This window comes from Siphateles boraxobius, unplaced genomic scaffold (assembly GCF_051911475.1).
Source record: "Siphateles boraxobius isolate OS27281-9 unplaced genomic scaffold, OSU_SipBor_1 3, whole genome shotgun sequence".
Lineage (NCBI taxonomy): Eukaryota > Metazoa > Chordata > Actinopteri > Cypriniformes > Leuciscidae > Siphateles > Siphateles boraxobius.
Genome location: NW_027508919.1, coordinates 7870894 through 7885360, shown reverse-complemented (window position 1 = coordinate 7885360; position 14467 = coordinate 7870894).

Here is a 14467-nt window from a genome sequence, read left to right as displayed (position 1 = left end):
AACTGTGTTATCACTTGCTGCACAGGTTAAATTAAAATCTCTGAGAAATGTGGATAGGATAATCAAGTGTATTAGGGATGCTTTCCCCCATGCATTAATGACCTTTATAAACTCAGCCCTGGTAAATGGTTTTACACCTCAGAACTTCCCTGAGCTGAAGGTGATTCCTAAAGATGGAGGAGTTGGGGGTAATATAAACCAGACTACATTGTTGAAGGGATATGGGGATTTTGTTTTTCATAATGTGGTGAAGAAAAATCTTTATTATATTTGTATTAAATCTTAGCCTGGCTAACGTCAGACCTCGTCTCATTGAGACGTGGGTCTGGGAACCACATGTTCATTTTCTCGTATTTGAGGCGTGGTTTACGAGCCGTTATGCCCAGAGCCGTTTATTGGGTGCTACGAATGTCTATCTAATCCGCCTGTACGTAGCTCATAGTCAATCGTTTCAATTATACCAGATGACGTATGTAGAGCGACAGAAATTAGATGAGGAAGAAGACGATGGGTCAGAGGTTTATGTGTACACGATGGCGTTCAGCGACTATTGACTATAGGCTGCATCTAAAGGTAACTTCACGTCTGCTGCCATGTTGGATCCATAGGTATAAACAAACTGCTTTGGTGTGTCGCATAGACGTCATCATCGTCTTGCTGCTCCCTCCCCGTTCTGTGATTCCCCTCACTGAGGTGAAAATCTGGTCCATGGAATCCAGACTGCCTAGCAGCTTGAATAAAATCACGCTGCGCAAGGCAGCATGGGGAATCTCAGGCTGGTTAAATCTGTGCATGTTGGACATTTGCAAGGAAAAACGTCTCGGTTACATATGTAACCCTCGTTCCCGGAGTAGGGAACGGAGACGTTACGTCGGATGACGACGAATGGGGGTTTCGCCTAGAAAGCCAATCATCTTCGTGTATTATAAAACGAGCCAATGGCGATGAAATGCCATGAGTATGCGGAATTTGCATAGCGTAACTCCGCCCCACCTCATGGGTATAAAAGGAGGACGCTCGGCAACATGCAGATATGTCTTCGCTGAGGAGCCGAGACTGAACTCAGGCGTCTACCCAGCGGTACAGCGGAAGTGGCAGGGAGACGTAACGTCTCCGTTCCCTACTCAGGGAACGAGGGTAACATATGTAACCGAGACGTTCCCTTTCGTAGTCACTCCGAGTTACGTCGGATGACGACGAATGGGGGTCCCCGTGAAATCACGCCACCTTCACAGCTGTCTTCCAGTGCCCTGCGAAAGTCTGATCCCCCTGTCGTGATACTGGCACGGACGAAGGAGTCCTACTTAACACAGGAATACCAAGGTACACTGGGAAGCATATCTCAGAGGAGATATGCCGCAGCATGCCTACCCGTAGGGAGGACTTAAGAAACACATATGGCCGGAGGGCTACATATGGATGAACACTGGAGTGACCAGCCCGAGGGGTGGCAACTTTCAACTCCAGGAGGGCAAGGTGGCTTGCCAAGGGAAAGACACATGCTCAAGGAGGCTTACAGTGGAAATACACATGTGGGGGTTACTCAGGGAGGAACCATGCACACGGAGGCACCTAGCCGACGCCCAGGCAATAGACACTGGCGCCAGCGTCAACAGTGCTGCAGGAACTCAGGGCTTCAGAGAGGAAGGCTCATCTGAGGAATAATCGCACGTATCCAGTCCGGGGAGTGGAATGGCGAGCAAGCGAAAACACCTGAGCGGGTCCAGTACTAGCTAACTGAAGCGAGTACACGAGAGGACACAGGCTCCACTCGGAGATTATAGAATCTGGCGAATGTGTTGGGTGTCGCCCAGCCTGCAGCTCTACAAATGTCTGCCAGCGAGGCGCCATGCTCTAGAGCCCAAGAGGAAGCCACACTCCGGGTGGAGTGGGCTGTCACACCAAGGGGGCACGGTCGGCCTTGCTGTTGGTAAGCCAAAGCAATGGCATCCACTATCCAGTGAGACAACCTCTGCTTTGAGAGAGCCTTTCCCTTCAGTCTCCCACCATAACAGACAAAGAGCTGGTCTGAGGTCCTGAAACACTGCGTTCTGTCAACGTAAGCACGGAGAGCGCGTACTGGACAGAGCAGTGCCAAGGCTGGGTCTGCCTCCTCCCGGGGCAGCGCTTGCAGGTTCACCACCTGGTCCCGGAAGGGAGTGGTGGGAACCTTGGGCACATATCCAGGCCGGGGTCTCAGGATCACGTGAGAGTGACCGGGCCCGAATTCCAGGCACGCTTCGTCAACGGAGAATGCGTGCAGGTCCCCTACCCTCTTGATAGAGGCCAAAGCAACCAGGAGCGCTGTCTTCATAGACAGAAACTTAAGCTCAACTGAATGCAGAGGCTCAAAGGGGGCCCTCTGCAGGGCATTTAAGACCACTGAGAGGTCCCAAGAGGGAACGAGAGGAGGGCGAGGAGGATTCAGTCTCCTCGCTCCTCTCAGGAACCTGACGATCAGGTCGTGCTTCCCCAAAGACTTACCTTGAACTGCTTCGTGATATGCGGCGATAGCGGCCACATACACCGTCAGGGTGGAGGGAGACAGCCTTCGCTCCAACCCATCTTGCAGGAATGAAAGCACGACAGAGATCGAGCATCTCCTGGGGTCTTCTCGACGAGAAGAGCACCAGTTGACGAAGAGGTTCCACTTCAACGCATAGACATGTCTCGTGGACGATGCTCTATCGGAAGTGATGGTAGCAGCCACCGCTGGTGGCAGGGTACTCAAACCTGCCTCGTCCCGTCCAGGAGCCAGACGTGGAGCCTCCAGAGATCGGGTCGAGGGTGCCAAAGGGTGCCCCGTCTCTGAGAAAGGAGATCCTTCCTCAGAGGAATTGGCCAAGGAGGTGCTGTCGCGAGGAGTACCAGTTCGGAGAACCAGGTCCGGGTGGGCCAATACGGCACAACCAGAATGAGTTGCTCCTCGTCCTCCTTGACCTTGCACAAGGTCTGTGCGAGAAGGCTCACTGGGGGAAACGCATATTTGCGTAGGCCCCGCGGCCAGCTGTGCGCCAGTGCATCCGTGCCGAGGGAGCCCTCGGTCAGGGAATAGAACAGGGCGCAATGGGTCGAGTCGTGAGAGGCAAACAGATCTATCTGTGCGTCCCCGAACTGGTCCCAAATCAGCTGAACCGACTGGGGATGGAGTCGCCATTCGCCGGAGATGGGCCGAAACCGTGACAGCTCGTCGGCTGCAAAGTTCCGATCTCGGCCCGGGTGAAGGCTGCTGCTGGGGCCGTGCGGGAGGGGAGGGAGCCACAGGAGGGCGCCCTCGGCGGCGAGCAGTCTGAGGTGTCTGTACCGACGGCTGGGTGGAGGCAGCAGCAGGCCGTCGGGGCAGAATATGTTTAATCGCCTCAGACTGCTTCTGTGCGGTTGAGAACTGCTGGGCAAAGTCCTCAACCACTCCGCCGAAGAGGCCGGCCTGGGATATGGGGGCGTCGAGCAGACGGGTTCGCTCGGCGTCCCGTATATCAGCCAGGTTCAGCCACAGGTGACGCTCCTGGACCACAGAGGTGGCCATCACCTGACCCAGGGAGCGTGAGGCCACTTTCGTCGCTCGGAGAGCGAGGTCAGTGGCGGCACGCAGCTCATTGAAGAGCCCTGGGTCAGTCCCCGCCTCGTGCATATCTCTGAGCAGCTGGGCCTGATAGACCTGCAAGGTGCTCATCGCATGCAGAGCGGCAGCCGCCTGTCCTGCAGCTCTGTGAGACCTCGCCACTAGGGTGGATGAAAATCTACAGGCCTTGGACGGGTGTTTAGGATTACCACGAGATGAAGCACTCTGAGGACATAGTTGCATGGCAACAGAGCGTTCAACCGGGGGAATCCCAGTGTACCCATGGGCGGCCGCCCCATCGAGGGGAGGAAAGGCGGAGAAAGCTGACGAACGTACACGGGAGGACAAAGGAGCCTTCCATGATTTCGTCAACTCCTCGTGCACCTCCGGGAAGAATGGCATTGGGGTTGGCTGTGGCCGTGAGGCGGCAGCTGCACCCAAAAACCAATCATCCAACCACGAGCGCTCAGGGCAGGGCAGAGGGTTCCACTCAAGCCCGATGCTCGCGGCGGGCCGGGTAGAGCATGGCCGTCATCTCGGGATCTGATACGGGCAACGCTGGAGCTCCAGAAGGAGGCAACGCAGCCGCATCGTCACTTCCCGATGACTCTTGCCCGCCTTGTGATGCCGCGATCGACATCGAGTCTTCCTCTGGAGCGCCGAATGAAACACGCGGGGCATCGAAGGATGAACCCGGTAGAATCACCGCAGCACTCGCGGGTTGCAACACTGTAGAGGGGGGCGTGGTCCGAGGACGCATCGTCGGATTGTCCCACACCGTGACCCTCAAGTCACCCTGTCCACCAGCCGAAGTACAGCCTCTCGTGGAGGATGTAGATCGGGGTGTGGATGAGGGGACTCTCTCTCGAATGAGATCATTGAGTGTAGACCTCAGTGTTGCGATGGCCATGTTCCCACAGAAGGAACATGAGTCATCCACAAGCGCTGCTTTAGCGTGTTCTAAGCCCAAACACGCAAAGCAGCGATTGTGCCCATCAAAGGGAGACAGGAAACGACCTCACCCAGAAGAACACGGGCGAGACATCTTTAAAAAGACGTGCCACGTGCAGCTCTTTTAGAGAAAAAACTCAGCGATCCTGAGGCGACCAGGGAGAAACACACAGACTGGCAGATCTCTGCTCAGATCGCAGGCAATGTGAACTCGCTGGGTACCGCCGTCACACCAACACCGGAGAGTTCGCTTGTCACAGAAGATGAAGTCAGGATTTGCTTGTGGAGTGAAGAGAAGCTCTTGGCTCCGAAGCGAAAACATATCTGCATGTTGCCGAGCGTCCTCCTTTTATACCCACGAGGTGGGGCGGAGTTACGCTATGCAAATTCCGCAGACCCATGGCATTTCATCGCCATTGGCTCGTTTTATAATACACAAAGATGATTGGCTTTCTAGGCGAAACCCCCATTCGTCGTCATCCGACGTAACTCGGAGTGACTACGAAAGGGAACAGATACTAAATGGAGGGCTAAGATCTCTATTTGTGAAGAAGTACACCCATCATGGAGAGTATTGTATAAACTTCCTATCTCTAAGCGATGTGGAGATATTCAGTGGAGAGTACTCCATTGTGCTATAGGGTCAAATAGCTTGGTTTCAAAATTGAATAAGATGGTTTTATTATATCCCTTCTGTAATGCTCATGATACTGTTTTTCATGTGTTTTTTGAATGTCCAAGACTTGGTCTTTTATTTTAATACTTGAAAAGTTGATCACAAAATTAGGGTTTTCATATAACAAAACCGTGTTTATATTAGGATATAAATATAGAAGGTCATGGCAACAACAATGTGATCTTGCCAATTTTTTAATTGGCCAAGCTAAGTTAGCCATTTTGAAATTCCACCAGTGTAAAAATGCAGGAAAAGAAGTTGATATGGTAGCTATGTTTAAGTCTTTAATAGAATCTCGAGTAACCATTGAGTATACGTATTACAAATACACTGATAATGTTGCTTTGTTTGAATGGAGATGGGGTGTGAGAGAGACACTGGTGACTGTGAGTGAGTACGGAAGTTTATTTTTTAGTTGGTAAAATGTTTGTTATTTGTTTAATTGTTTTGAAAATGTATTTTGTTTATTGTTTTAAACCCTTCATTGTTTTAAATAAAAGGGGGTAAAAGTCTCTCTCACACACACACACACACACACACAGATATACACACACATACACACACACACACACACAAGTTGTAATCGCTGTCCTTTTGAGAAACATGTATCATCATCAAAGAGAAACATTTAGACTTTCTTGCTCGGGTTGGGTCTATCCTTGTGAATACTGCTGCCTTACACTGTATTCTCTTCAATTCTTTATTTAATAGAGGCCAATTGTTTGTGTTCCATAAATTAGACAATGAATTATTGAGAGATCAAAGTACAATGAGGCTCCTTTCAGAGTGGAAATTGAGTGCTTAGCATATTGACATTTATCATGAATAACGTAATTCTCAACACTCACAGTTAGTAATTAGTTTCTTCCCATTTTTCATTATTTTATCTCATTAATATTACATGCAGAAGGCAACAATATTATAGTAACTTTACACACAATCAGACTCACCTTTTGAAAACAACTGGAATTTCTTTTTCATATACAGGTGCTGGCCATATAATTAGAATATCATCAACAAGTTGATTTATTTCAGTAATTCCATTCAAAAAGTGAAACTTGGATATTATATTCATTCATCACACACATACTGATATATTTCAAATGTTTATTTAATTTAATTGTGATGATTAAAACTGAAAACTAATGAAAATCCAAAATTCAGTATGTCAGATAATTGGAATATTACTTAAGACCAATACAAAAAAAAGGATTTTTAGAAATGTTGGCCAACTGAAAAGTATGAACATGAAAAGTATGAGCATGTACAGCACTCAATACTTATTTGGGGCTCCTTTTGCCTGAATTACTGCAGCAATGCGGCGTGGCATGGAGTCGATCAGTCTGTGGCACTGTTCAGGTGTTATTAGAGCCCAGGTTGCTCTGATAGTGGCCTTCAGCTCTTCTGCATTGTTGGGTCTGGCGTATCGCATCTTCCTCTTCACAAAGCCCCATAGATTTTCTATAGGGTTAAGGTCAGGCGAGTTTGCTGGCCAATTAAGAACAGGGATACCATGGTCCTTAAACCAGGTACTGGTAGCTTTGGCATTGTGTGGTGCCAAGTCGGAAAATGAAATCTGCATCTCCATAAAGTTGGTCGGCAGCAGGAAGCATGAAGTGCTCTAAAACTTCCTGGTAGACGGCTGCGTTGACCTTGGACCTCAGAACAGTGGACCAACACCAGCAGATGACATTTACATTTACATTTACTCATTTAGCAGACGCTTTTATCCAAAGCGACTTACAAGTTAGAACAATAGAAGCAGTTAAAGTAACAGTAGGACAACAATAGGTAAGTGCTATGACCCCTCTCAGTTTAATTTAGTGCATTCTATTTTTATTAAATAGTAGAATAGAACAGAAGAGAACGTGTTAGTATTACTGAATCAGGTGCTGCCGAAAAAGATATGTCTTCAGCAGTTTCTTGAAAGTGGCTACTGACTCAGAAGCTCTGGTTGAGTTAGGCAGATCATTCCACCAACAGGGAACAGTCATGGTAAAGGTCAGAGAAAGAGATTTTGTGCCTCTTTGAGATGGTACCACAAGACGACATTTGCTAGCAGAGCGCAAGTTTCTGGATGGCACATAAGTCTGATGTAATGAGTTTAGGTAAGAGGGAGCAGTGCCAGTGGTTGTTCTGTAGGCAAACGTCAGTGCCTTGAATTTAATGCGAGCGGCAACTTGCAACCAGTGCAATTTTGTGAGGAGAGGAGTGACGTATGCTCTCTTCGGCTCATTAAAGACCACTCTGGCTGCAGCATTCTGGATCAATTGTAGAGGTTTGACAGAGCAAGCTGGAAGACCAGCCAGGAGAGCATTACAATGGTCCAGTCTGGATATAACAAGTGCTTGGACAAGGAGTTGTGTAGCATGCTCTGTAAGGAAGGGCCCGATCCTCCTAATGTTGTGCAAGACAAATCTGCAGGACCGGGCAGTTCTAGCAATGTGGTCTGTGAAGTTCAACTGATCATCAATTACAACCCAAAGGTTCCTAGCTGACCTTGAGCTGAATGGAGAAGTTGTGATGAAGTGTAGGGTTGGCCGGGACCACAGGTAGCTCTGTCTTCGCAAGGTTTAGTTGAAGGTGGTGGTCCTTCATCCAGCCAGGAATGTCTGTCAGGCAGGCTGAGATACGAGCAGCGACCGTCGGATCGTCAGGCTGGAATGAGAGGTAGAGTTGCGTGTCATAAGCGTAGCAATGATAGGAAAAGCTATATTTCTGAATCACAGATCCTAGTAATGTCATGTAGATGGAGAAGAGGAGTGGTCCAAGCACTGAGCCCTGAGGCACCCCAGTAGCTAGATGTTGGGTCTTCGATGCCACACCTCTCCAAGACACGCTAAAGGACCTACCTGAGAGGTAAGACTCGAACCATTGGAGTGCAGTTCCCAAGATGCCCTTCATCTTTAGGATTGACAGGAAGATCTGGTGGTTAACTGTGTCAAAAGCAGCAGACAATTCCAGCAGGATGAGAACTGAGGATTTGGAAGCTGCTCTTACCAGTCTAAGAGCTTCAATTACTTAGAGCAGGGCAGTCTCAGTTGAGTGTCCGGTTTTGAAACCAGACTGATTGTTGTCCAGGAGCTTGTTCTGTGTAAGAAAGGAGGAGATCTGGTTGAAAACAACTCGTTCAAGTGTTTTTGTGACAAATGAAAGAAGAGATACCGGTCTGTAACTTGTTAGATGTGCTGGATTTAGATTGGGTTTCTTAAGCAGTGGGGTTACTCGAGCTGTGGGTACAACTGAGGAAGAAATGGCTTGAAGTAGATTAGTGGGGATAAGATCAAGCGGACAGGTGGTAGGGCGATTGGAAAGGAGGAGTTTAGAGACTTCCGCTTCTGAAAGTAGAGAGAAGGAGGGTAGAATGTGTGCGTTTGCGTATTGGTAAATTGGCCGCTGTTGGTGGTTGTTTTATCTATGAAGAATGTGGCAAAATCGTCAGCTGTTAGGGTTGATGAAGGAGGAGGAGGGTTGAGAAGAGAGGAGAAGGTTTTGAAAAGCATACGAGAGTCAAAAGAATTGATAATTATGTTGTGATAGTAAGCAATTTTAGCAGTAGAGATAATAGCAGAGAAGGAAGAGAGGAGGGATTTATAAAGACCCAGGTCTGTCGTAACTTTCGATTTGCGCCTCTCCTTCACTTCCTCTCTCCACCCCTGAGTTTAGTACGATGTTCGCGGAGAATATCAGATAACCAGGGGGCAGAGGGTGTGACGCGGGCTGGCCTGGAGGAAAGGGGGCAGAAGTTGTCCAAGCAGGATGTTAAAGTGGAGAAAAGAGTATCAGTTGCACTGTTAGTATCTAGTATTGAGAGCTGATCAGGTGGAGGAAGTGTGGATGAGACCAAAGAGGATAGGTGAGAGGGTGAAAGTGAGCGTAGGTTCCGTCGAAAGGTGACCTGTGGAGGAGTTTGGGTTGCATTCTGAGGCAGGTTGAGGTTGAGAGTGAGGAGGAAGGGATCTGAGGTGTGCAGTGGAGTGACCAGTGTATTGTCCGTGGAGCAGTAGCGCGTGTAGATAAGGTCCAATTGGTTACCTGATTTTTGAGTAGCCACAGTAGATACTCGTTTGAGGTCGAATGAGGCAAGCAGGGTGTGGAAATCGGCAGCCTGAGGTTTTTCTAGGTGGATGTTGAAGTCTCCAAGAATTACGAGAGGAGTACCATCTTCAGGGAAGGATGATAGTAGCACATCAAGCTCCTCCAAGAAACTGCCAAGTTGACCTGGGGGATGATATACAACTACAAAATGGATTTTAATAGGACTAGTGATGGTAATTGAATGCGATTCAAATGAGCTGTTGTCACACAGAGGTGGTAAAGGATCAAATTTCCAGTCATTTGAGATGAGCAGACCAGTACCACCACCCCTTCCGGTCAGACGGGGGGTGTGTGAGAAAGTGAAATTAGTGGAGAGGGCAGCAGGTGTGACAGTGTCCTCTGTTCTGATCCAGGTCTCAGTCAGGGCCAATAGACTGAGACCTGAATGACTTGAAAAAGATGTAATGAAATCAGCTTTGTTAAAGGGGTGGTAAAACGCATTTTTTCGAAGGCTTGATTGTGTTTGTGGGGTGCACTGTAACATGTGTTCATGCTTCGTTTTTTTTAAAAATTGCATTATTTTTCATATATTTTACCTTTATTCTACACTGCTCTGCCCCTCTTTGTAAAAACAGTCTGATGGTTTCCTGGTTCTATGAAGCGAGTCCCTCAAAACTATGCAATGGGCTCAGATCGTTTAGCTTGCCCAGTGTGTTGTGATACGCTAACCGTCTAGTGCACGTTTCCCGGAAATGCCATCGCCACTTGGCTTTACCGGTACTTTGTGCTTTGGTGTATTATAAACAATGGCGTCAATAAACCAATCGGACCCGGGGAAACGTTAGTGAAGATGATCGAGCAGAACCTGTTCAAGAACGGCTGTTAAACAACATTTCAGAAAGGTTTGTTTTTTGTTGTTCTCTCATTACTTTTTAGATACGCTGTTATTTAATTGTACTAATTATTATAGAATTACAAAAAAATAAGCTTCATAAACAAGAATTTCATATAATCTTTATAACAAATTATACTACAGTCCTCAAAGGGATTTTTTTGAGTAAAGACTGCGGATCTATAGTGATCGTTTCTGACTGTATGACACTTTTACTTCTGTATTTTTAGAAAGATTGTAGACAAATATCTGTCGACAGAACTACTAACCCAAAACGAACACTAAACATCGGCTGCCAAATCAAACACAGAACCATGTTTAGCATGCCTGTAGATAAACAAGTATGTAGATAAACATAAAAGCTCGAATCAAAGAATAATTTACACTAATTCCAAGTTCGCTGTAGAGATTTAAAAAAAGTTTGTAACGTTAGGTGTTTGTCGGATAACGTTAAGTATGAATGAGCATTTAACAAACCAGCAGAGCCAAACAGCGTTGACATCTGTTTACTTCCTTGCTACAACATACAATTAACAATATGAACTATTACAGGAAAACAGATCGACGAAAAACAAATCATACTTACAGGTTGTGGCTCATAAACAAAAGCTTCTGTTCTTTAAGTAGGAACTCCTCCATCTTTCAGGACAAGCCGTTGTGCGAATCCTGCATTGAGCTTGCGAAGATTGTAAAAGCTTTCCTCCGTGTGCAGCACAGAGAGCGAGATTTGGGTCATAATTATGAGGGACCGAGTTAAAAATAAATTTTAACCATTGATCCCTAACTCCCTCGTCCCTAGGAAGGCTGAACAAAGTGGACCTGCAATCCGAATAAAAAAAAAAAACAGCAGTGTTTCGACGGCATTGCGACAACTCATCTCCAAAACAGCAATATAAAATGGCCTTGCCCCGCTTATTAAGTATTCTCAGAGGAGGGGTTTATGTAAATAATGGGATATGCTGACGTCAGCAACTCCCGAGGAATGTTGTGTAGTCCAAAACCGATCGTTTGCTGTAGTCCTTAGAAATCAATTTTTTTAAAAGCAAATATCTCCCTTTGCTTTGAACTTTGAGCGCAGTAACTTTTCAGATGTTTTTTTTTTATGCTCAAACAGCAACATTACACACTAGCCAAAGTTAGAAAAGTGAAATCGTGTTTTACCACCCCTTTAACAGCGGACTGGTAGTTCCAGAGACCGATAGGAAAAGAGAATAAAGTATTAGAAGACACCGGAAGGGTACGGAGATTGTTAGGATTGTACCGCCTCCGACGTGTGACATTTCAGTTACGTATATTAGTAATAGTAGGGATTTGAAAACACATAGTGTAAAGGAGCTCACAAGCAGAAAGATCCAACGAAAAGTTTGTAGAAGAGAAAGGAAACAACAATAAATAATAAACAATAAACATCTAAATAAGTAATAAACATCTTTGGGGTGCCAAGATGACATGGCACCCCAAACCATCACTTACTGTGGAAACTTTACACTGGACTTCAAGCAACGTGGATTTTGTGCCTCTCCTCTCTTCCTCCAGACTTTGGGACCTTGATTTCCAAAGGAAATGCAAAATTGACTTTCATCAGAGAACATAACTTTGGACCACTCAGCAGCAGTCCAGTCCTTTTTGTCTTTAGCCCAGGCGAGACGCTTCTGACGCTGTGTCTTGTTCAAGATAGGCTTGACACAAGGAATGCGACAGCTGAAACCCATGTCTTGCATACATCTGTGCATGGTGGCTCTTGAAGCACTGACTCCAGCTGCAGTCCACTCTTTATGAATCTCCCCCACATTTTTTAATAGGTTTTGTTTCACAATCCTCTCCAGGGTGCGGTTATCCCTATTGCTTGTACACTTTTTTCTACCACATCTTTTCCTTCCCTTCGCCTCTCTATTAATACGCTTGGACAAAGAGCTCGGTGAACAGCCAGCCTCTATAGCAATGACCTTTTGTGTCTTCCCCTCCTTGTGCAAGATGTCAGTGGTCGTCTTTTGGACAGCTGTCAAGTCAGCATGATTTGTGACTATAGAACTTTGTGTAGCCTACAGAACTAGACTGAGAGACCATTTAAAGGCCTTTGCAGGTGTTTTGAGTTAATTAGCTGATTAGAGTGTGGCACCAGGTGTCTTCAATATTGAACCTTTTCACAATTTGGGGTTTTCATTAGTTGTCAGTTATAATCATCAAAATTAAAAGGAATGAACACTTGAAATATATCAGTCTGTGTGTAATGAATGAATATAATATCCAAATTTCACTTTTTGAATGGAATTAATGAAATAAATCAACTTTTTGAGGATATACTAATTATGACCAGCACCTGTATTTTGATAGCAGTGAGATAATTTCTAGCATTCAAAGGTGTGGGGTCAATAATAAGAAAGAAGTCTTTAAAATAATAAGATACAATAATATTTAAAATATGCAATTATTTTATTAAATAAGTGTTTTCTATTTAAATATATTTTAAAATGTAATTTATTCTTGTGATGACAATTCTGAATCATTCTATTTTACTGATTTGTTGCTCAAGAAATATTTCTTATTATCAATGTTGAAAATAGTCTTAGTATTTTTTGGAAAAATGTGATACTTTTATCACAGTATTTATTCAAAGAACAGTATTTATTTGATTCACTGTTACTGCTGCTCCCAAAAATCTATTTATTAAAATATACAACGTTTCAACCCCATAGGTAAAGATCGGCCTGACGAAACATCGGGTTGAAACATCGGTTGTATACTTTAATAAATGTGTTTTTGGGAGCAGAAGTGGCAGTGGGACGATTTTTGTTTATTCTTTAGTGAAGTGCTTTATCTGATCATGCCCCTGCCTAAAGTTTTTGGATGTGCCCATATTATTTTCTTATTTCAATAGTAGCAATCAGATCAAGGTATTTACTAGGGATGTCCCGATACCACCCATTAATCCGTGTACTTTTGCGTCCATTCGTTTTTGAATTCGTGACAGAAATCAGCAGGGCATCTCACAACGGTGAAGGTGTGGAAGAGAAGGTGATAAATCAGGTCCACCGATAAGTGGGGTCAACTTAAAGTAAGTAAACCTATAGCTATTGATTATCGGTTGTTATAAGCCCGTATATTCCATACTGATGAATCCTTAGAATATTGAGAAGGGATGGGCAACTAAGGTCCTGCAGAGTTTATCTTCAGCCATGATAGAAACTCACCTGCATTTAGCTTTCTAGTAATCCGACATTGATTAGCTGGTTCAGGTGTGTTTGTTTAGGGTTGGAGCTAAACTCTGCAGGACAGTGGCCCTCCGGGGCCGAAGTTGACCATCTATAGAAAGTCAGCAAATTCTGTTGTGACAGTAAAAGTCAGTTTTTTGGATTTATTTTCAGTTATTTATTTTTTTAATCACCTTTTCGCTTAGACCAACAAGACAATCCATATCCAAGAAAAAAGCCATATAGCCCAGGATATATCTGGCCTGTATAAAACCGCATTAATCCACACACCTGCTCTCTCTCTTTCTCTGTGGATGATCTAAACGGAGACTGGCAGCTGGTGAGTCATGCCGAACTAAAACTACTTTACCTGTTAAAGCCCTCAAGGGTTTAGAGAGTCCATGCTAGAGACAAAGAAAATGATTTTGCCATATCAGATCCACCTGCCTATATCTTTCTCTCCCTCCTACCTGCAGAGGTACAAAGTTGTGAAGTTGTGTTGCCTCAGCTACATCTTTTCGCCCTTTTTCTCCTCTGCCATCCTACACAAAATATACAGTAAAATTTTGATAGAAACCATATTTAAACATATTCTGAAGGTGAATGCTTATTCATAACTAGTGCTGCACGATTAATCATATAGCAACCACAATCTCAAGCCTATGCGATTATATGACAAAATAAATGCCTGTGTGAACATTATTTTTATTAGCGGTGTAAAAAAATGGACAGTCAGTTTCAGTTTAGGCAGGTGTGGAAGATGACGCCGATCAGACGGACACTTTCTGCTGGCCAGAAAAAATTCTACCTCTGTTATATGGCGATATTTTGGCTATAAGATAACCGACACTGAGCAGAGAGAGCAGGGCTGCTAAGTCTCACTCATTCGTCGTGAGACTCACGCAATTGACACTTTTCACACGCTCTCACGCCACACATCCATTTTCTCACGCAGAGAAAAATCGCGAAGCAAAGAGGACACTGACACCGACAGACTAGACAGATTAGGTTACTTTTGATATGGAACAAATCATCAGCTCTCAGATTCTGTCAATGTTATAACGGAATTCAAACAATAGCGTTTTGGCGCTTGTAAATGTGACGTGATCGTGGTCGTGAACCAAACATCTCTTACTCTTTACTAGCCTACTAGTTAG